This window comes from Bos javanicus, chromosome 13 (genome assembly GCF_032452875.1).
Source record: "Bos javanicus breed banteng chromosome 13, ARS-OSU_banteng_1.0, whole genome shotgun sequence".
Lineage (NCBI taxonomy): Eukaryota > Metazoa > Chordata > Mammalia > Artiodactyla > Bovidae > Bos > Bos javanicus.
Window position 1 is genome coordinate 34,852,809 of NC_083880.1, and position 23,575 is coordinate 34,876,383.

Below are 23,575 nucleotides of genomic sequence, written 5' to 3' on the forward strand. Positions count from 1 at the left end.
CTCTTTAGCTGTCTTTCTCCAACTTTGATATTGGAAATTCTCACATCTCTCTCTAAATCAGGGGATATTATACAGACCAAGCCTGGGAAACGTGCCCAGGGATGCAGTCTATGAAAAAAATAAACTATTCAGCTGGGTCTCACCTTAACCCTCTGGTGTATCTACCTGGAAAGCTTATTTTAAAAGAATATGCTAAGTTTTGCTTCTCTTTTAAAATCCCATAAGTAAATCAGAAGTGTACATGTTATTTTTTGTGAGAGCAAATATCCAAAACTCTTGGTTATTTGCTGCTTTTTCAGCTGGTCTCAACAGTATTGTAAACACATTGTGAAATCATCAATACTTACGTTTTATTTTGTAACTCGAAACTCAGAAAGAATTCATCACCCCTTCCTAGTTTTCTCCTTTAGTTTTAGAAAATGGCCAGTTTCTGATGTAGCTAGAATCTGGAAAAAAAAAAAAAAATTTTTTTTTTTTGTTAAACTATAGGATGTGACTTCTAAAGCTGAGGAATACATAAATGAGATGAAATAAATTCTCTGAGAACAGTGGACTTCACCAGACTTTATCACTACCCCTCATTTCCATAAGGCCTCCAACAAGGGGAAGTGAAACTGACATAAAATTTCTGTAACAGTATTTTTTTTTTCTACTTGGTCATGCCCATCACGGCTAAAAATTGCCTTGCTTAACCTGGCTTAACTTGAAACATGTGCCATCAGCTACTGTAAACAACCAAGTTACCCCCCCATTTCTGCAACACAGAGTTCCCTTTCTTTCTCAATAAAGGGAAACCTTAGCAAGTTATGTCAAAAAGCATTGCAAGCCATTCACCCACATATGCAGGAGACCCAGAGCAACCAGAGACTAAAGCAGACATGGCCAGAGGGGACGGAAGAGTGTCAATTATGCTCCCTTCATCTTGTAGGAGGCAGCAGATGAAATTTTAACGGATGAACAAACTCTTATCCCCCCAGGATGCTTTGACAATCTCCCAGATCTTGAATTAAAAAGTGCTGCTGTTTTTAACCATGCAGGATTTGCTCATTTGGCCTGTGGCTGCCTCACTCCCGTGAGCACTTCTGCTCCTGGAGGCTGGTGAGGTCTGGTGGCTTTGTTCTCTGCACCAGGCTCAGTGCAACTTCAGAAGCCAAAGGTCACCAAGCCCTCTGGGTTAACTGAATATGCAGTGCAGTGCTCCGAAAATGCATCCAGAAACCCCTTTCTGTGTCCTTCCCAACTTCCTTTATTTATGCCAGACTCCCGGGATCTTGATTTGCCCTGCTGGCAGCAGCAAAAGGAATATCCTTCCAGCTTTCCTTGCCACTCCCCCTGCTTCTCTTAGCCAGACCTTTGCTTTAGTATGTTTCTTCCTGTTTACAGCAGTGGCTAAAGGCGTTTAAGTACTGCAGTATACAGACCGCCCTAGGGGGGTGGGAAGCTCTTTTTACAAAACTGTCTACCTACAGAGATGCCTATGGTAACATGACCCCAAAACTTCCCCCCCAAATTCTAAAGTATAGAGATGCTCTGTTGCCAGGATATACTGGGCAGGGTATATTGAAGTATAATGTATCATAACACATGTACTTCGGTAAAGAACCTGCCTGCAATGCAGGAGACCCAGGTTCAATTCTTGGGTTGGTAAGATCCCCTGGAGGAGGGTATGGCAACCCACTCCAGTATTCTTGCCTGGAGAATCCCATAGAGGAGCCTGGCAGGCTACAGCGCAAGAGTCAGACATGCCTTAGCGTCTAAACCACCACCACGTGTACTTGGGGGGTTTGGGGGAGAATGGATACATGTCTAAGGATGGCTGAGTCACTCTGTTGTGCACCTGAAATCACCACAACATTGTCAACTGGCTACATTCCAATACAAAATAAAAAGTTAAAACTAAAAATTTTTAGAAAATGTACTTATGGATTATTATTATTATTAGTGGTAGTCATTAGAACAGATTAATGTGAAAAAGAGAAACATGTTAAGATTACAATATAAAGGAACTCCCTGATGGTCAGAACTCTATGATCTCACCACCGAGGGCCAGGGTTCAATCCCTGGTCAAGGAGCAAAGATCCCATAAGGCACTTGGTGAGGCCAAAAAGTAAATAAAGAGAAAGAAAGAAAAAAGATGACAATATATAGGCAAATGCATAAGGATAACATGACTGAAAAGAGCAGATTTAAAACTGTTCCAAGGTGCTGATTACAATTTTACCAAATAAATGATCACATATACCCATATGTGATCCATAGCTATGGAAATAATTATCTACAGATATATATTTTACATCTTATATTATATATAGATACTTAGTGGTAAAGAATCTGTATGCCAATGCAGCAGACTTAAGAGACATAGGTTCAATCCCTAGGTCGGGAAGATGCCCTGGAGGAGGAACCCACTCCAGTATTCTTGCCTGGAGAATCCCATGGACAGAGGCGCCTGGCAGGGTTGCAGAGAGTTGGACACAACTGAAGTGACTCAGTAAGCAAGCTATATGGTACATTTAAACTGAAAGAAGGAGCTGGTTCTTGATGATTATTAAGTTCTAGGATTCTATGAAAACTGAGTGTTAAAACTCTCACCAGCCTGAAAATATCCAACACTTCAGAATTACAGAATCTTGTCATCAGAAGGGGCTTGAGCTCAACCCTTTCATTTTGTAGATTAGAAAATTAGTCCAAAAGAAGTTAAATGACTTATTCATGGTCATAAACCTACTTCCTGGCAGGACCAGCACCGGGCCCACACATGAATCTGCCTCCTCGTCTCCAGAGCGCACTGCAATGGACTCAGGCAAAGAAGTAGGGGGGCCCCGGTTACCTGAATGCTCACTGTCCAGATCCCCACATGGTGAGGAGCTTTTTTTAGGGAAACGTGCCTTCAAAACTCTACAATATTTCCTAACAATCAACCACCAAGTGACTTGAATTCCCACTCAAAATCCCATCCCTGCTCATCATCAGCATCTTTCCTAATTGCAAATCTTGCCCTCCAAATACAGAATTTCATGAGGTTAATCAAAATATTAGAGAACTTCAGCAATGACAGGTAAAACAGTGGCAAATGGGGACTGAGCAGGCGGATGAGCCACAGTCATTTAAGAGAAACATTTTAAATGGGTGACAAGGTAGGGATTTCAACCCAGGAGGAGTTTGATAGTCAACAATATAAAAGGCCCAGAGGAAAATGGCTAGGATCTCAAGTATTTCTGTAAAACTGACCATCTTAAAGATGTGATGTCAATGTCAAATGGGATTTATAAAGTACCATGATACACAATTACAAGTTTGTCTAAAAGTGTATTCCTCTCCAAACAATTAATACTTGATTTTTAGCATTGCTCATTCTAAGAGTTAGCCAAGGTCAAAATGATCATCTACATTTTGTGAAGTCTAAACTAAAAATACTATTTTCGTGATATTCAGAGTTTTTGGCCAGATAATGCCCCAAAGCTTTTAAAAACTGTATTATGACATTCTGGTCCCTGCTTAAGTTGATTCAATTAAAATGGCTTTTTCCTGGTTCTAATTATCCCCAGATAACAAGGACCTGCTGTAGAATCTTCAGAAATAATTTTTTAAAGTATAAATCAGTAACATGGAGGGTTTTATGTCATTTCAAGCCAAGCATACATTTTAGAAGGAGGCACTTTAGATCTGAAATATCAGGGCACAGTGCGTTTTTAGTTGGTCCCTCTGTCTTAAAAAATCATGCATTTTATACAAAATAACAAGATTACAAAATTACAAATAACCCTTTGTCTCAATTCTTTTAAAAAGTGTGAAACTATAATATGTTTACCATCCTGAATGACATAATTAAATTTTACAACCTATTTTACGTGAACATAACCATGAAAAACTTTCATAAGGTTCTTATCATGGCTAATTTGCATACTGTGATTAGTTCTATTATCTGCAATTATTTGTACTTCTGTGTAATTCAGTCTGAACTTCACCTGAGGACAATCAAGTTGCCTGAGTTGTCCTAGGTTCAAAATGTTTATTACATGAAAATGGTTGACATTCAGGGCTGCTTAACATTCACTTAGATAATGAAAGGGCCTCTGGTATCATGAAAACACAAGGCTTCATTTTAAAAGCATAAATTATTCAGTGGAACATTTTCTTCTAGGAGAATAAGAAAAGTAAGAGAACCGTTGTTTTTTTTTTTTCCCATTAAATAAAACTGTAATGTTCTATAATAGAAAGATATTTATTTTCCAAATCTGTAGCAGTATTAATCATCTAAATAATTGATGACAGATAGAGCTTAAAGTATGTGGGATACTATATAGATTTGAAAGATTCACTTCTTGGGAACTTTCTAGCTTCTGTGACCAAAATAATAAACAATTTGTGATTCAGTTTGTTTACCAATCTCTCTCAAAGGTCAGGACCAAAATTATTGACTCAGCCTTGCTGTCAAATTTCCTTATTTCCCAAATGAGGGTAAATGTATGACTCAGGATTAAGATGTGACTAACGTTTCCTTCCAGTAGGAACAGTAAAGCCACCAGCTCCCATGGCCACCAGAGACTGAAGAACAAAGGTGGGGAATACCATGTAGATGCCTGAGTGATTTCACCACTGTGGTCTAAGAACAATAAGAAGAAAACGCTCAAAATCACCCTCCCAAATATTTGAGCCTCAGGCTAAGTGAGCCAGACAAGCCCTCCGCTCTGGTCTCCTTCCTGGAGGGGAATCAGAGAGCAAACGGAAATTCAAGGACCAGGGGAATCCCTGCTCCAATGACTCAGGTAAGTTTCTGCCCACCTCAGGGGAGAGGTTCTGTTGTTTGCTCTAAAAAGGAAGTGTCGGTGCAGGCAAGACTGATCAAACTACAGGAAACAAGAAATCATGGGGCTGGGCTCCTTACTTTTGGCCAGCTGATTTAGAAGCAAGTGTCTGTCAATGTTAAAACTGCCTTTAAAAGGAAATGTACCACTAGACTTCCTATCAGCACAAAGAGATGACATCATGAAACTGATAATAAACATGGCTATCCCTCCCTAATGGATTGGCATTTTGTAGCCATGAGGGAGGGAGCATCCCCTTGCTGTCTAAGCAGGGATCCCAGGTGGGCTCAGGAATCCCACAGATGGCCTTAAAATGCTTTCTAACTGGGTCAGGTTTCCTCACCTCACCAACCTCTTTATTCATCTGTAAAATGGATACAGGAACAAAATCATAAGTGTCTTACAGCTTTAAGTGTCCAGTGTGTAGCATGGTGCTTTGAACACAAAATCACGTTCAAGAGTTTTGTTTACAGGAGACAAGGTGGGGAAGTTCGGTGCCCATTTGGCTGCACCGTTTAAGCCACCAGGAGCCAGCCCGGCTGGAAAAAGCACCATCATCAAATGACACCGTAAAACCATGGATCTGAATGCACTCAAGACAGATCTGAACAACTGGTCAACGGGCTGGATTCTGTCTGAGAGCTGAATACAAGAACGGATTTTAATAATTGAACAACTGCTATGGCTTTAATGATAGCTTTGGACAGGCTAAAGGCTGAACTGACAAAGAGGGTTTTTTTCAGCCAGATTTGCTCAGTGTTTGAGTGAGTGGTGTTGCTGGGGCTGGAAATATGGGGTGGGAAGCCGGATGGGGCCAGCTCTCCAGGCAGGAGAAGAAAGGTGGTTCGAGTCCAGGCCGTGGTGTACCTGGGGTCAAGGGCATCTGCTATACTGCTTCCTCTGGGTACATGGGCTGGTGAAAATGCTAGAAAAGAAACCAAACCAACTGAACAGTGGTTTAGGCTCAAAACCCTCCCTCTGGACAAATAAGGAACTGAAAAGTGATTTTCAAAGTTTACACTGTGATGAAGTCTGACTGACCAAGCAAAGACGATGAGAGATTTCCAAATTCAGGGCAGAATGGATATTTTTTTCCCCTTTTTGAAGAAAAAGAGGACACAATAAACAGTAAAAACGTAGATCAAGAAAAATTAATTGACCTAAAATAAAGAGAGATTCACAGAGAACAAACTTATGGCTGCCTCAGGTAAGGATGCGGGGAAGGGATAGTAAGAGAGTTTGGGATGGAAAGGTGCACACTGCTATATTTAAAATGGATAACCAACAGGGACCTACTGTATAGCACATGAACTCTGCTCAAAATTATGGGGCAGCCTGGATGGGAGGGGAGTTTGGGGATGAATGGATACATGTATATGAAAGGTTGAACCCCCTCACTGTTCACCTGAAACTATCACAGTATTGTTAATTGCCTATACACCCATAGAAAACAAAATGTTTAAATAAAAAAATTAAAAAGAGAGACTCAAAATGTCAGCTTCTTTAGCAGATGCTTGACCAAGACAGAGACTGTTCACTGCGTAAAGACAAAATTGCTGAAATCAAAGGGAAACTTGGGAGGTGGATGAAGATGGTCCTTGAGGGAACGCTGAGGCTCTAACTTCATTTATGTGGAAAGGAGACTCCCACAGTAAAACAAAGATCACTATTGGCCATTTTTTTTTGTCTTTTTTTTTGCTGAGAAAGCCCTCGGATGAATATTTTGCCCAAACTCTCTAACTTACCAGGTGACCCCAGGGGTACCCTCTCACCAAGAAGACACACCTACAAAAATCTTTCTACCAACAGGAGCCTGGAAATGTCACAGGAAGAGTTCTGGGAACCCCCTTCCATGAATCCTTTCCCATATCTTATAAAACAGTGAAGAAAGGCGTACGATTTCATTATCTATGGAAGACAGCATTTGGCTGTTTCCCTCTCCTGCTCTCACTCCCAATCATGAGTTTATCCTTGGCTAGCCAGGTACTTACATAAAAGCCAGTTGGAGAAGAATTGCAATTGAGCCAATAACCTCAAGGTTCTAACAAACAGCAGGTGCCACAGGACTGCCATCTTCCTCCTCTCCATCCTCCATCCCTCCACCACCAGGTGCCACTAGCAACAGCAGGCCCTACTAGCACAAGTGTGGGTGTGTCTGCCATGGACCCTTATCTTCATTTGGGAACTCCTCCTCCCTCCCATTGTCACTGCCTCCACCCCTCAATCCAAGGATGGACCCTGCAATGGCAGTTCACCCCTCTGGGCACAGCCATGGGCACGTGATCCAGGCCAAAAAGATTCCTTTCATAAGACTTGATTGAGCAGCACTAGAAGAAAGAGGGTCTTTCTTCTTTCTTTTTGGGTCAAAGCTGTAAGAACTGCCAGTGGCTATCTTTCAGGCCCAACCCCGAGAGGGCACTTGAGCCCTGTCTGAAGCCAGCTTTACTCCTGGATTGCTCTAGTTTATAAGTCAACAAATTTGATGTTTTGCTTAAGCTAGTTTGAGTTGGGGGATGGGAAGATGTGCAACACCCAACTTTCCTCAGGAAATGTAAAACTGTAGCTTTTTATAGGAAAGAGAAAAATCTTATAATAATATACCTGGGCTTCCCAGGTGGGCTTAGTTGTAAAGAACCCACCTGCCAATGCAGGAGACGTAAGAGACACAAGTTCGATCCCTGGGTCAGGAAGATCTCCTGGAGGAGGGCACGGCAACCTACTCCAGTATTCTTGTCTGGAGAACCCCATGGACAAGGAGCCTGGTGGGACGGTCCACAGGGTCACAAAGAGTCAGACGCGACTGAAGCGACTTACCAGTTCAGCTGCTCAGTTGTACCCAACTCTTTGCAACCCCATGCGCTGCAACACACCAGGCTTCCCTGTCCATCGCCAACTCCCAGAGCTTGCTCAAACTCATGTCCATCGAGTCAGTGATGCCATCCAACCATCTCATCCTCTATCTTTCCCTTCTCCTCCCGCCTTCAATCTTTGCCAGCATCAGGGTCTTTTCCAGTGAGTCAGTTCTTCGCATCAGGTGGCCAAGAGATTGGAGTTTCAGCTTCAGCATCAATCCTTCCAATTAATATTCAGGACTGATTTTCTTTAGGATTGACTGGTTGGATCTCCTTGCAAGGGACTCTCAAGTCTTCTCCAAGACCACAGTTCAAAAGCATCAATTCTTCTGCGCTCAGCTTTCTTTATTGTCCAACTCTCACATCCATACATGACTACTGGAAAAATCATAGCTTTAACTAGACGGACCTTTATTAGCAAAGTAATGTCTCTGCTTTTTAATATGCTGTCTAGGTTGGTCATAGCTTTTCTTTCAAGGAGCAAGTGTCTTTTAATTTCATGGCTGCAGTCACCATCTGCAGTGATTTTAGAGCCCAAATAAATCAAGTCTCTCAGTGTTTCCATTGTTTCCCCATCTATTTGCCATGAAGTGATGGGACCAGATGCCATGATCTTAGTTTTCTGAATTGAGTTTTAAACCAACTTTTTCACTCTCCTCTTTCACTTTCATCAAGAGGCTCTTTAGTTCTTTAGACTTAGCATGCATGCAATAATATACTCAGTAGCCATCTCCCACCCAAAAAGATTCTCCATTCCAACAGAAAATAATTGTTCACAAATACATTCAAACAGTCACTTATGTTTGGCAGAAAACTGTTCTAACTGGATGCTGAAACCTTTTAATTAAATAAGCCTTATAATTATAAGGCTGTTACTTTTAACATACTGTGACATTCCAATAAATTTGAAGGATCATGTGAAATATTTTTAAAAGAATTCTGTCAGGATGTGGTAGCATCTTTAAATATAATATTTAAACATAGTATTTCCTAGGGAACTGTCCCAGGTTAAAGCCTCATAGAGACATCTATAAAGCATAGTTCAGGGGCTACTTTTGGAATAAATGTTCCATTGAGAAAGGTTCAAAAGGAAGGGGATATATGTATACCTATGGTTGATTCATGTTGAGGTTTGACAGAGAACAACAAAATTCTGTAAAGCAATTATCCTTCAATTAAAAAATAAAAAAAAAATAAAAAAACTCCTGTCTACAGCCATCCCACCTTGAATGTGCCCAATCTCGTAAGCTAAGCAGCATCAAGCCTCATTATTATTTGGATGGGAGGATAAGCTCCTGAAAGAAAAAAAAACTCCATACCCAACAGCACAAGCAGACATGTTCCACCTTCCTGCAGCACTCAGACGTCTAGGGGAATCAGAGCAACATCCTCCTGTGGAGACCAAGACAGACACACTGACCTCCCCATTTGATTCTGCAGGAGGTGAACTCCTGGATGGGACTCCATGGAGCAGATGCCCACTGCAGACTCGAGCTTCTTCACTCCCCTCATCGCTCACTCCCCGGACCCCGAGGGAAGCTACAGCCAGAATCAGGATGTTAGCTCAGACCACAAGTTGATGAGGTTCATCAGATGGGGTAGGAATAATCAATGAACATATTCCACTTCATAAACAAGGTCACCCTCCCAGGCATCAGTCCAAGTTATCTTATGGTGACAGTGAAAAGAAATCCCTAAACTGACACAGCTCACAGACCTTTGTGATCTCTCATGACTTTCAAACGTGCTGTCTGTGGACAATCTGATCATCAGACCCGTTCCCTGGCTCCGGATGGCTCCCGTTCCTGGTGCGAACCTTCAGCTCACAGCCGGCTGCTGACACCTTGTTTTCTGCACGTCTGCCCTTCTGCAAGAGCCCAAACTCTGGAGGAGCAGAGATGGAGTCGTCCTGATCTTGCTTCCTGACACACATTCTAAGGAATTTGACAGGCTGCCTAACAAATAGATACTCATTAAATGGATAAACCCTATTTCCTTTCACTTCACTGTTTGTTTGTTTTTTTAAAAAAGGGCAAAAGCAAAAAAATTCCAAACTTGGATCTTAGGATCTCAACCAAGATAACTCCCCAATATGAAGGGGCCCAATGTAGGCTTAGGGGTAATGTGAAATAATCTAGAAATTTATTTTTAATACAGGAAAGAGCACAGTTTTTTGTGTGTGGTTTTTTTTTTTTTTTGCCAAAAAAAAAAACAAAAGAGAGAGAACAAAGGGAAAAAAATCTAACTTTAAAATAGACCCAGGATTCTTCCCCAACTTGCATGACTTTTCATCAGTCTTTTTAAATTTCTCTGGGTTCTGTCTTTAAGTTCCTAACACTGGATTTGAAAGTAACTCGGGTCAGTTCAGGGTCAAATACCAGAGACTGAGCACGTCCCCTGCACAGGCTGGCTCTGCCGATAGTGAACTGTCAGCCCTCAGCCATCAACGCCACCTGTTGTCAGAAACCACCCCTCTCTTGAAAATCGCATCTTCCACTCCAAATGCATTCCTGTTCTCCACTCATGTGCCCTCCATTCATGACAAGTGGAGCAGGGAAAGGGCAGGAGGAGAGAACACAGGCCCCTCTGTCAACCAGTCATCCAAATGCTCCAGCACCCACTGGGGCTCTGAGCTCAGAACAAAGACCCCAGGGTGGGGCCACTGGGTGGGCACATGGCCCTGGGCAGGCGACCTCCACTAGGAGAAGGGTCCAGATGTCTGTGCCTCAGAGGGGTAGAGGGAAGCATTGGTGGGCAAACCCTGATCTGTCCGCAAATAACAGAGCCCTGCAACATGAGATGCTTCCCATCCCACCTAGGATGCCTCAGCAACCCCAAAAAATGATCCAATTAGCAGAAAGGGCTGAGGCTCCCCAGGAAATAACTGTCAGATGTATTCTTCATCTGAACACACTGTCTCCCACAATTCATGAAACCTAATCCCCAATGTGAAAGTGTTAGTGGTTCGAGAGGTGAATAGGTCATGAGGGTGGAGCCCTCATGGATGGGATTTGTGCCCTGTGCAGAGAACTTGAATAGAATTTGTCTCCTGCTGTTGTATGAAAATTGTATAAATTTTAATTATATTGAATTGGTTCATAATGCTTTTCAGGTCTACCATACCCTTCTACTTTTCTGTCTATTCATTCTATTAATTTTTGAGAGTTTGATATTGAAACTCCAACTAAAAATCTTAATTTCTCTACCTAAAAACATACTTGTAATATACAGTGAAACTATATGTAACTTTGTTCTGTATTTTCCAAGTATTCTGTAAAAGTGTTATCATATTTTCATAATTGAAAAAGAGAGAGAGACCCAGAGAGCTTTCTGGACCCTTCCACCAAGTGAGGACACCAGGAAAAGACAGTGAGCTGTCTATGAGCCTGGAAGTGGGTCCTCATCAGACACTGGGTGTGCCAGCACCTTGACCTTCGACTTCCAGTCTGCAGGACTGCAAGAAACATGTCTGTTATTTAAGCCCACAGTCTATGATGTTCTGTCATAACAGCCTGAATAGTTTTTTTACCAGCGTGGAAGTTCCTGTTGTTTCCTGCTTCTGAGAGCTGGGCTCCCCAGCCTTTCATGCCCAAATTGCAACCACTCTTCTCTCAACCAAATCCATGATTTTCTGTTAAGTTTTGCTGTCCACAGAGCTCACGCCACTTTGTAAACCCATAGCACTTCACAAGTGTGTATGCGTATGTTCACTTAGTAACTGAATATGCACTAAATGGTGACAGAAAATGGTTTACAACACTTTCGAAATGTTTATACCATGACTGCCTCACTAGCAGGAGTTATTTTCTCACTTAAAAAAAAAAAATCTCTGAAGCATCTAACACAGGCCCTCATGTTGAGTTAGTTCTCAATTATTTGTTCACCAAAATACCGTCTAAAATTTAATTTCTTATGTTATTAATCAATCCCAATTGTGCCCTCCACCCAAAGCCAAGAAAAGCCATTTGCTGGTGAAACAGAAAAATGAACTATTGTTCACTTTTATTTGGGACACAAATTTCCGATAACAAAGCCAGGATAGAAGATGCAACAATGGGATAATATTACTCTGGGGGCTCAATCATTTACCCACAAAATGCTCAGCTTTGGAGGGACATTGACAAAGGCCCTGACACTGTCCTGGAGGGCCTGCAGTAAGCGGAGGGAAGAAGATCTATGAACAAAAGTGCACTGAAGTTCCACATGTACAGTGAACATATACACACAGGGCTCTTGCACATACAGGTGGTGTGTGCAATGCTCTTCATGGCCCAACTCCTCCTAAGATTTCAGATTTTGGTTCAAATGGTACCTCTTCCAAGAAACCTTCCCTGACCACCAGTGTAAAGTAGGTTTCTCCCTGCCACCCCCAGTCCCATTTTCCTCACAGCATCCTTTTGAGCACCTAGCACATTTCTAAGCCTGGATTTCTTGGTCCACTGCTCACGTCTGTCTCCCCTTCTAGGCTGAAAGCTCCAGGAGAGCAGGGCCAGACTGTTCCTTGCACCCCTTTATACCTCACATAGCACCTGCACAGAGAAAGGGTGTGTGTGACCAGTGAACACTACCAGGATGCATGTGCCAGGATGGCCAATCCCATTGCCAAGATCAAACGCAGAGGAATCAGAAAAGCTGTCCTAAGTCATAGCAGAAATTTGTGGGAACAGGTCATCACCTACAGGGGCAGAGGAGACAGGCAGACCTCAGGGTTAACTCCTGTTCCCTCCTTTTACTCACAGAAAATGGTCACAGCCACTGCCAGTGGGGTCATGTCAGCCCCCCTGACACAGTGCCTGGTACCCAGAACTTGGGCAACTACTGCCACTTCTCTTCTCTTCTCCCAAGCCAGGTGATCTGGGAAAAACACACACATACAAAGCACCAAGTCCTTGCCAACACAATCAAATGGACCCACATCACCCGCGAGGGTGGGAGACAGGTGGGTGGAAATGAGCGAGGTTAGTTACATGAACAGAACATAAGCTCAAACTCGAACAATTAGGACTGACCCAGGGCTTCCCTGGTGGTCCAGTGGTTAAGAATATGCCTGCCAATGCAGGGGACATGGGTTCAGTCCCTTGGGGAACCAAGATCCCACATGTCCTGTGGCAACTAAGCCCATATCACAGTAAGAGAAGCCTATGCGCTGCAACCAAGACCCAGTGCAGCAAAAAAAAAAAAAAGATTGGAAGAGGAAAGAGGACAGCACCCCTCCCCTCCCTGGTCATTCAGGTAACTGATTCGTTCTCTCCATCAAAGATAACACACAGTGACTCAAGCCTCCAAGACCAGAGACACGAGCAGATACCTCTCAGCAGTCTTAAAGGAGGTGCTACTTTAACTTTTAATGTATTTAAGGAAGACATCTTTAAAAACTACACCTCACTTAGGTGGGATGAGGAGGGAGGTTTAAGAGGGAGGGGACATGGGTATGCCCGTGGCTGATTTATTTTGATATATGGCAGAAACTATCCCAATACTGTAAAGTAATTATCCTCCAATTAAAAATAAAATTTAAAAAAAACCTATCCCTTACTTATATACTGGTTTTATACGTAAACTGAGATGCTTGCAGTGGTTCTGTTGAAACCATGTCAATGTGGTGCCAATTTTAAATACGTTAATACCTTCTGAAATATCAGGAGAGTAGGAATGAGGGCTTCACAATCATTCCTTGAATGCATGAAAGAGAAACCATGGAGTGTGAGAAGTTCTTTCTCCCTGAATGTTGGTAAAGGAAAATATGGGGAGAGGGTTATTTTCCCTTTAAATTGCAGCTTCCCCCAAAAGATCTGCAGTGCAGTCAAAGGTAACGTAGGCTGCAGGAATATTCATGGTCAGAAGGGAAATCGTGTCTATGGTAAACTGAACAATGCTCCTCCAGCACCCCCCAAAAAAACTCAGGTCTTAAGCCCTAGAAGCTGTGAAGGTCACCTAACATGGGGAAATTATCCTGTCTTATCTGGATAGGCCCAAGGTAATCACCAGTGAGCATCCTTACAGGAAGAGGCGGAGGGATAGTAACTACAGAAGAAAAGCCAACAGGAGGATGGACGCAGATTGGAGTGACGTACTTTCAAATGGGGGAAGGAATGCAGGGGTGAGCCAAGGAATGCCAGCAGACACTAGATGCCGAAAAAGACGAGGAAACAGAATCCCCTTGGGAGAAGTCTCCAGGAGGAACTGGCCCTGCTAATACTCAATTTTATCCCTGTAAAACTCACTGGACTTCTGACCTCTGGGACTATAAAAGAATAAATCTGTCTCGTTGAATGAAGCCTTTAAGCCGGTGGTAATTTGTTACAGCACCAACAGGAAACAGATACAGTGTGATGGTTTGTTATTAGATGAAAAATCTAATCTTATTTACTTATTTTTTCATGACCAAAGCTCAGTTCTTCTTTTCTAAAAATTTTATTGGAGAATAGTTGCTTTACAATGTTAGTTTCTGCTGTACAGCAAAGTGAATCAGCCATACATACACATACATCTCCTCCCTTTTGGATCTCCTTCCCATTCAGCTCACCAAAGAGCTTTGAGTAGGGTTCCCTGTGCTATACAGTGTCTTCTGATAAGTTATTTATTTTATACACAGTATCAATGTTATACATGTATCAATCCCAATTGCCCAATTCCTCCCAACCCCTCTCCTGTGAAAATCTAATTTTAAAAGAATAATCACTGGGGACTTCCCTGGTGGTCCAGTGGTTAAGACTGAGCTCCCACTGTAGCGGGTGTGGGTTTGATCCCTAGTCAGCCATGTGACAATGCCAAAAAAACCTCCAAAATCTATAAATTCTCACAGCCAAACACGTAAACTTCTAAGTTTGACCTAACACATTCTGGGTGCCTTTCCCTTTACAAAAAAACTACAGTTCTGTTCCATTTCAGGCAAAGACTCTCCCAACATTATCGAATTCAAGATATAACTGGAAATCTGCACTTTATTTTTTGTTCTACTGTAAGGGTATTCTTTCTTAAATCTTATAGGTTTAATTTAATTCTTAGATATAATTCTTATCACATATTAGGATTAAAATAGAAATAAAGGAGACACAATTTAACAGAAAATCACCATACCAAACTTGAAAACTTACAACTTATCTGCAATCTGCTCTGGTTGTGTCTCAGACTGTATTTGTTGACTAAATAACACTCACAGAAGTCTGAATGAGAACTCAAAGCTTATTAATTTTATACCCATTGCTTTCCCTCCACCTCTAGAGACCATTACAGCTGTAACAGGCCTACTGCACTGTAACTAACCAAGGTCCGATTAGGGCTTCCTTGGTGGCTCAGATAGTAAGAATCCACCTGCCAATGTAGGAGAGCCAGGTTCAATCCCTGGGTCAGGAAGATCCTCTGGAGAAGGGAATGGCTACCTACTCCAGTATTCTGGCCTGGAGAATTCCATGGACAGAGGAGCATGGTGGGCTACAGTCCATGGAGTAGCAAAAGAGTTGGACATGATTAAGCGACTAACACCTTCACACAAGGCCTGAATAAGGAATAACACAGCATCCCTCGAGAAAATGAATAAATATGCTAGCTGACATAATCTACCAAACTCTTACACTATAACTTAACCTGTAAACATATGAAGCCTTTATAAACAAAATCATAAAGAAATGAAAGAAAATAGCCCATAGCTGCCTACGAACAATAATATGTGACAGTTTATAGATCTCTTCAAGAAAATCAGAGATACCAAGGGAACATTTCATGCAAAGATGGGCTCAATACAGGACAGAAATGGTATGGACCTAACAGAAGCAGAAGATATTAAGAAGAGGTGGCAAAAATACACAGGAGAACTGTACAAAAAAGAGCTTCACGACCCAGATAATCATGATGATGTGATCACTCACCTAGAGCCAGACATCCTGGAATGTGAAGTCAAGTGGGCCTTAGAAAGCATCACTATGAACAAAGCTAGTGGAGGTGATGGAATTCCAGTTGAGCTATTTCTAATCCTGAAAGATGATGCTGTGAAAGTGCTGCACTCAATATGGCAGCAAATTTGGAAAATTCAGCAGTGGCCACAGGACTGGAAAAGGTCAGTTTTCATTCCAATCCCTAAGAAAGGCAATGCCAAAGAATACTCAAACTACCACACAATTGCACACATCTCACACGCTAGTAAAGTAATGCTCAAAATTCTCCAAGCCAGGCTTCAGCAATATGTGAACTGTGAACTTCCTGATGTTCAAGCTGGTTTTAGAAAAGGCAGAGGAACCAGAGATCAAATTGCCAACATCTGCTGGATCATGGAAAAAGCAAGAGAGTTCCAGAAAAACATCTATTTCTGCTTTATTGACTATGCCAAAGCCTTTGACTGTGTGGATCACAATAAACTGTGGAAAATTCTGAAAGAGATAGGAATACCAGACCACCTGACCTGCCTCTTGAGAAACCTATATGCAGGTCAGGAAGCAACAGTTAGAACTGGACGTGGAACAACAGACTGGTTCCAAATAGGAAAAGGAGTACGTCAAGGCTGTATATTGTCACCCTGCTTATTTAATTTCTATGCAGAGTACATCATGAGAAACGCTGGGCTGGAAGAAGCACAAGCTGGAATCAAGATTGCTGGGAGAAATATCAATAAACTCAGATATGCAGATGACACCACCCTTATGGCAGAAAGTGAAGAGGAACTAAAAAGTCTCTTGAAGAAAGTGAAAGAGGAGAGTGAAAAAGTTGGCTTAAAGCTCAACATTCAGAAAACGAAGATCATGGCATCTGGTCCCATCACTTCATGGCAAATAGATGGGGAAACAGTGGAAACAGTCTCCGACTTTATTTTTTGGGGCTCCAAAATCACTGCAAATGGTGATTGCAACCATGAAATTAAAAGACGCTTACTCCTTGGAAGGAAAGTTATGACCAACCTAGATAGCATATTCAAAAGCAGAGACATTACTTTGCCAACAAAGGTCCATCTAGTCAAACCTATGGTTTTTCCAGTGGTCATGTATGGATATGAGAGTTGGACTGTGAAGAAAGCTGAGCGCCGAAGAATTGATGCTTTTGGACTGTGGTGTTGGAGGAGACTCTAGAGAGTCCCTTGGACTGCAAGGAGGTCCAACCAGTCCATTCTAAAGGAGATCAGTCCAGGGATTTCTTTGGAAAGAATGATGCTAAAGCTGAAACTCCAGTACTTTGGCCACCTCATGCGAAGAGCTGACTCATTGGAAAAGACTCTGATGCTGGGGGGGATTGGGGGCAGGAGGAGAAGGGGACGACAGAGGATGAGATGGCTGGATGGCATCACCGACTCGATGGACATGAGTTTGAGTGAAGTCCAGGAGTTGGTGATGGACAGGGAGGCCTGGCATGCTGTGATTCATGGGGTCACAAAGAGTCGGACACGACTGAGTGAAAGAACTGAACTGAGTAGGTGCAGGGCTAGGAAGCGATGAGAACTTCAGAGAGTGGGCTACATAGGACATCTTCTAGAAAAAGGCATTGATTCCAAACAATGGACAAATGAGTTAGAAGCTAGAGGGTGGGAAGGGTACAGGAAAGGAAACCTGAGTCTTTCCTCAATAAATCAAAAGACCAATAAAAACTCAAGGAAAAATATAGGCCACAAACAAAATACAAGACAGACATAGTCCAAATGTGCCATGATTTTCAGTGACAGGTGGAATTTAACAGGATGGACCCATTTGTAAATGACATTAGAAATTTTCTCCTTCAAGCTTTTCTATAGTTGCAATATTAGAACCATAGGAAGGACGTGTAATCATAGCACTACTTGCTCTGCCACAGGTTATTTATATTAACCTTCAAACTCAATCTATGGACAAAGCTTAGGAAATACTTACTGCCAGCTAGAGAACATTATCAACATCTCAACACTGCAAAGGTAAAGACAACACAGGGAAAAGTTTAAAGACCAGGGGAAAAGAGAGGCAGAGGAAAGGGTAGGGTGCTTAGGATCCTCATCTCACAAAATGCGGCACTTAAGAGGTAGGAAGTAGACGGAACAAGGTATAGAGATTTGTGAATATTAAATGTTACATTGCAAAGGTAATTTACAGAGGAATTCATATAGCGGCAAAACTGAGTTATGCCTGCCTCTGCGTGCATGTGTGGGCTCCCTCGATCACAGCAGTGTCAGTAGATAAAACTCACGACAGATACATCCAAGATAGCTGAGTAAATGTATTATTGGTTATAGAAGCAATAACCACTAAAATAATTAACAGGAACCATCAAAATTGCATTGCCTCTGGAAAATAAGACTCTTGTTTTTCGTTATTAGTGTTTCTCTACCATCTGACTTTTTTAAACCATGTTCATGAATCACTTCGAGGTTTGTGTAGAAGTTAGCAAACTTTTTCTGTAAATAACCAGATGGTAAATATTTTAGGCATTGTGAGCCATACGGGTCTCCAGCAAATGCACAACTCTGCCCCTGTCTGTCCCAACAGACATCTGTAAATCAGCAACTGTGACTGTGTGCCAATAAAACTTTATTTACACAAATAGGTGGCAAGCCCAATGTGGCCTGCAGGCTGTACTTTGCAGACCCTTGATCTAGTTAGCCCAATGTTCCCCAAACTATGAGCTACAAGATGCTCTAATATGTTTAAGGGTAATCCTCCACAAAGTGGGAGACGGTCCATGTTCACAGAGCTTAGAAACTGCTGGCTTAAAGGAACTGATTTTCTAATGTGCTTATGAGTCTGAACACCTAACACAGAGGCACAGTCTGTAGTTCAGATCAAGTCTCCAGTTTTCCTGAAGACACTGGAAAAGCATCAGAGTGTTCCTTTTTTGAGGGAAGGTGAACAGGGGAGGAGCATGAGAGCTTTTCTTTAAAAAACTTTTTATTTTGTATGGGTGTATAGCCGATTAACAAACAATGTTGTGATGGTCTCAAGAGAATAGTGAAGGGACTCAGCCAAACATAGACATGTATCCACTCTTCCCCAAACCCCCTCCCATCCAGGCTGCCACATAATGTTGAACAGAGTTCCACGTGCTATACAGTAGGTCCTTGCTGGTTATAATGCCACTTGAAGCAACATGATGGACCTAGAGATGATGATACCATGTGAAATAAGTGAGAAGGACAATTACCATATGACATCACTTATATGTGAAATCTAAACTATGACACAAATGAACTTATTTATAAGACAGAAACAGACTCACGGACATAGAAGACAAACTTATGGTTACCAAAGGGGAAAGAGCAGGGGGATAAGTTAGGAGGGTGGGACTAACAGATACACACTACTATATATAAAATAAATAACAAGTTCCTACTATATAGCTCAAGGACGTACATTCAATACCTTGCAATAACCTATCATGGAAAATAATCTGGAAAAGAATATGAATATGGCTGAATCACTTTGCTGTGCACTAGAAACTAACACAATATTGTAAATCAACTATACTGCAATTAAAAAATAAAAATAAAGACAACTGCAATTTGCTGTCACAGAACAAATTGAAAAAGTTATTTATTGCATTTAAAAAATAAAGATAATAAAGCAGACAATACTAAGAGACAATTTTAGCAAAGGCAGTACATTTGCTGCTCAGCGTCCTTTCAACAGTAACAAAGGAATCAGCCAAATCATAATTAAATGACCAAGAAAAAAATTTAATGACTTTTAGCAAAATTTGAGTTTGTAACTATGCCCAGGTATAAAACATCTTGGATTATTGAATAAAAACAAAAATAAAGGAACATTTTTAGATGGAGAGATGGTAAAATAAATTATTTATGGAAGTGTTATTAGAAAATTATGAGGAAAAGGTAAAAAAACAGTGTTGAAACAGTGGCTTTTAATTAGCAACCAGACAATTCCCCCTTTGTTATTTCTAGCAATATAAAAGTTAAATTTAAAATTTGAAAAACACAAGTAATTAGCTTTAGATGAATTATGCAGTATCAGAGACACCACTCAGTCAGGACTTTGGGTATATTTTGTCTCCAAAGACTTTGAAATTCATGAAGAAATGTTGCCAATGCATTGACTGAGAAAATTGAACTCATGTGAAGATACTTTTGAATCTTTTACATCTGCAAAGAAGGATTTCAGCTAGATATGAAAACAAAAGGTTTCTATCATGATGTTTCTGTCATGACAGAGTACTCTTGCTATGCTGGGTCAAAAATAGAGACTTACTAGATTTTTATAGTAAGAGACTGGTATTTCTCTTAGTACTTCATTCTACTGTATGATAATAATTTTCAGCTGGCTTTCCAAAGCACAGCCTACAAAAACCACCATGGATATTGTTAAAATTGTTTGGTATAGGCATATAAATGCTATGAATTACCACCAGTTTAAAGAACTGCTGAAACAAATACACGACAATGAATTTAATGATTATGTATTCTCTTCCAGTGATCTTTGATTGAGTCATGGAAGAGTCTTACAAAAGATTTGCTGTATAGTTAAACAGTTCATGGTTTTCTGTAAACAAATAATAAAGATTAAAAAACTGCAGCATGATATATTTTCTCATAGATATCACACTGCATATGAACAAACTAAGTTTAAAGCTCCATGGAGAGGAAAAGATTATTTATGACCTACATAGAAAGTGTGAGAATATATATCAAAATTGATACTTTTCATAAGTGAAAAATAATGGTCATACATTTTCATAACCTGGATTGATATGCAGAAGATTTTATTGAAACCAAAAGTATTACATAAATTGCCTCCAACATACAAGAAAATTTGAATGATACTTTATTGATATTGATAAGTTAAATTTAGCATTGGTTTTCAATTTTTACAATATCCCTTTGATTTTGATGTTAGTAATTCTGAGTTGGCATGAGAGTTAACAAATTCACATAATTTGAATAGACTTTAAAACTGACAAGTTTCTGTTTCAAAAAAATCAGTTCTAAAAAGATAAACAAGTTCTATCAATTTGAATGGCATATATTAAAAGAAAAGTATTTTTGACAGTAGATTCAGTTATTGGAAAACTTATATATGTTAGAAACTTGGTTACACAAATCTACTTTTTCAACTACAAATTTTAATAAATCTAAACACAGAGCCAAGTATTTCAGATGAAGATATAGTATCTGAACCTAATTATGCTATAGTGTTAACATATACATATTTCAAGAATTAGAATAAAATAAAGAAATCTCATTAATATTTTTATATTGTTTATAAGTAGAAATGACAACATTTTGGGAAGCCTGGGTTAAAGAAAATGTATTATTAAAGTCAACTTCACCTGTTTTTCTTTTTAATTTTTTCAATGTTACTATCAGAAATTTTAAAATTATATACATGACCCATTCAACTGAATAGCTGGAGACTCTGGCTACTCAAAGCAGTGTTTTTTCCAGGAGCATCAATATCATCTGGAAATTTCTTAGAAATGCAAAGTTTGAGGACCCAGCTGAAACCTACTGAACAGAATCAGAATTTTATTGAAAGTCTCTAGTTGGGCCAATATGAAACAAGAGGAAATGGATTTAAGCCCTTGCCTGAGACAACCAAAAATAAAGAAAAACATCCCTTGCCCCTGCAAAAAAAAAAAGGGGGGGAGGGTGGGGGAAGGGAAGGAAAAAAAGGAAAATAAGGCACACAAAACATATGATATAGGAAGCAATGGTTTTCAGGGGACAAGACAATAGGAAGCTAATAAGGTGAGACTATTCCAGCTTATTGCCTTAAGAGATTTCCTGGCCAAGTCAGAGAAAGAGAAACCAAGAAAACCCCAGGAGATTTTGAGTTGAAGATACAGAGCTAAGAGTTTAAGGAGACCAAGGCAGCTAGAGTTGTTACTACAAGAGAAGAAAGCTGTACAGACAGAAAACTCCAGATATCTGCACAAAGTCACTGGGGTATTCAGCTGAGAACTGAACGGTGTGGGCGTGGGGGCAAACTATCTGTGGCTGGGGAAAAAACTACCAGAGAGTATTAGAGGTATCACTGCCCAGGGTTCTCACAGGGCCAAATGGTACCTGTTTCCAAGACAGACTGGAAGACCTCATAAATCAGGGGCATTAAGTACTCAGGAAGATCTTGCCTCTTTAGTGGGAAATAGTAGCCCAAGACTGAGCACTGTCCACTCACACCTACCAAGCCTCGAAAGTAAGATACAGAAGAATCACTTGTCCCAATTTAGCTACGGTCCCAAAAGAAGCTCAAGAATATCTATAGTTACACAAAAATATCCAGAATCCAAAAAAGGTGAAAATAACAAAGTCTGGAATCCAATTTTAAAAAATGCTAGGCATGCAAAGAAGCAAGAAAATCCAACACATGAGGGGAAATATCAAACAACTGAAACTGACCCAGAATTAAGACAGATATTAGAATTACCAGACAAGGATAGAGATTCAAGATTTTAAATAGAGATATGACTATATAAAATACAAATCAAATTCATAGAGATAAAAAATTTACATTGTGTGAGATGAAAAATACACTGGATATGATTAATGGTAGAATAGACACTGCAAAAGAAAAGATTAGTCAATTTGAAGACACAGCAATAGAAACATGTAAAATGAGAAAAAAGAAAAAGTTAAAAAAAAAATGAACAAAGCATGAATGAGCTGTAGAGACAGTTCAAGCATTCTGATATACATGAAATTTGGGCCCTCATGGCAGAAGAGATGCAGAAAATAATATTTGAAAAAATAATGATTGAAAATATTCCAAGTCTAAGAAAAACATAAGCCCAAAGAAACAAGGAGCTCAACTAACCCCAAGCACAAGAAATTTTACTAAGGCACATCATAAATTGCTCAAAACTAGTGATAAAGAAAAGAATCATAAAAGCAATCAGGGGGAGAAGAACACAACATAGAAGAATAAAGATAAGATGACATCAGATTTTATGTTGAAAATAATGTAAGTGACAAGTCGGTGAAGCAACATCTTTAAAGAAATGAAAGGAAAAAAATGTCAATCTAGAATTTTGTACCCTCAGAAACGCTTCAAAAATGACAGCAAATAAGGACATTATCAGATACATAATGGAAAGAACTCATCAGCAGCAGTCCTGCATAACAAAAACGTTAAAGGAAGGCCTTTTAATCAGAAGGAAAATGCTATCAGGTAGAAATATGGATATACGTAAAGGAATGAAGAACACTAGAAATAGCAATTACCTAAGTAAATGTATGACTCTTTTCTTATTATTTAAATCTTTTTAAAAGAGAAATGATTTCTAAAATAATAAAATTATGTGGAGTTAATTACATATATGAAAGTAAAGTAATACAAGGACCAAGATGGAAGTATACCATGGTAAGTTTCTTTTCTTTTTCTGTTTTTGGCCACACCCCGCCACATTGGGATCTTAGTTTCCCAACCAGGGATCCAACCCACATTTCCTACAATGAAGTGTGGAGTCTTAACCATTGGACTGCCAGTCAAGTCCCTGTAAAGTTCTTATAATACAGGTAAAGTAGTAACAATATCACTTAAGGGTAGACAATCAGTTCCCAGGTGGTGTTAGTGGTAAAGAACCCACCTTCCAATACAGGAAATGTAAGAGTCAGGAAGATCCCTTAGAGGAGGGCATGGCAACCCACTCTGGTATTCTTGCCTGGAGAATCCCTCGGACAGAGGAGCCCAGTGGGCTACAGTCCACAGGGTCACAAAGAATTGGACACAACTGAAGCAATTTAGCACAAAGTAGTAATAACATCACTTAAGGGTAGAGGATTAAAGATGTATACTATACACCCTAAAGCAACCACTAACATAACTAAGCAGAGATAGAGCTAATAATCCATCAAAAGAGAGAAAATGGAATCATAAAAAAATGCTCAAATAATCCAAGAGAAAGCAGAAAAACAGGACAAGAGAATAAAAGACAGGATAAATGAAAAAAAAAAAAACCAGGAAAATTACATACTTTAATGATAGCAGTAATTACATTAAATGTAAATGGTCTTAC

At 40.3% G+C, this 23,575-nt stretch overlaps 1 long non-coding RNA gene across 1 annotated transcript in view; it reads right to left on the reverse strand.

Moving 5' to 3' along the window:
* The window catches only part of LOC133259130 (uncharacterized), a 73,549-nt gene that overhangs the window by 33,078 nt on the left and 16,896 nt on the right, over positions 1-23,575 (reverse strand). The window contains exon 2 of the long non-coding RNA XR_009740273.1: positions 348-446. This is a non-coding gene — a long non-coding RNA (uncharacterized LOC133259130). The remainder of the gene's footprint in view (positions 1-347; positions 447-23,575) is intronic.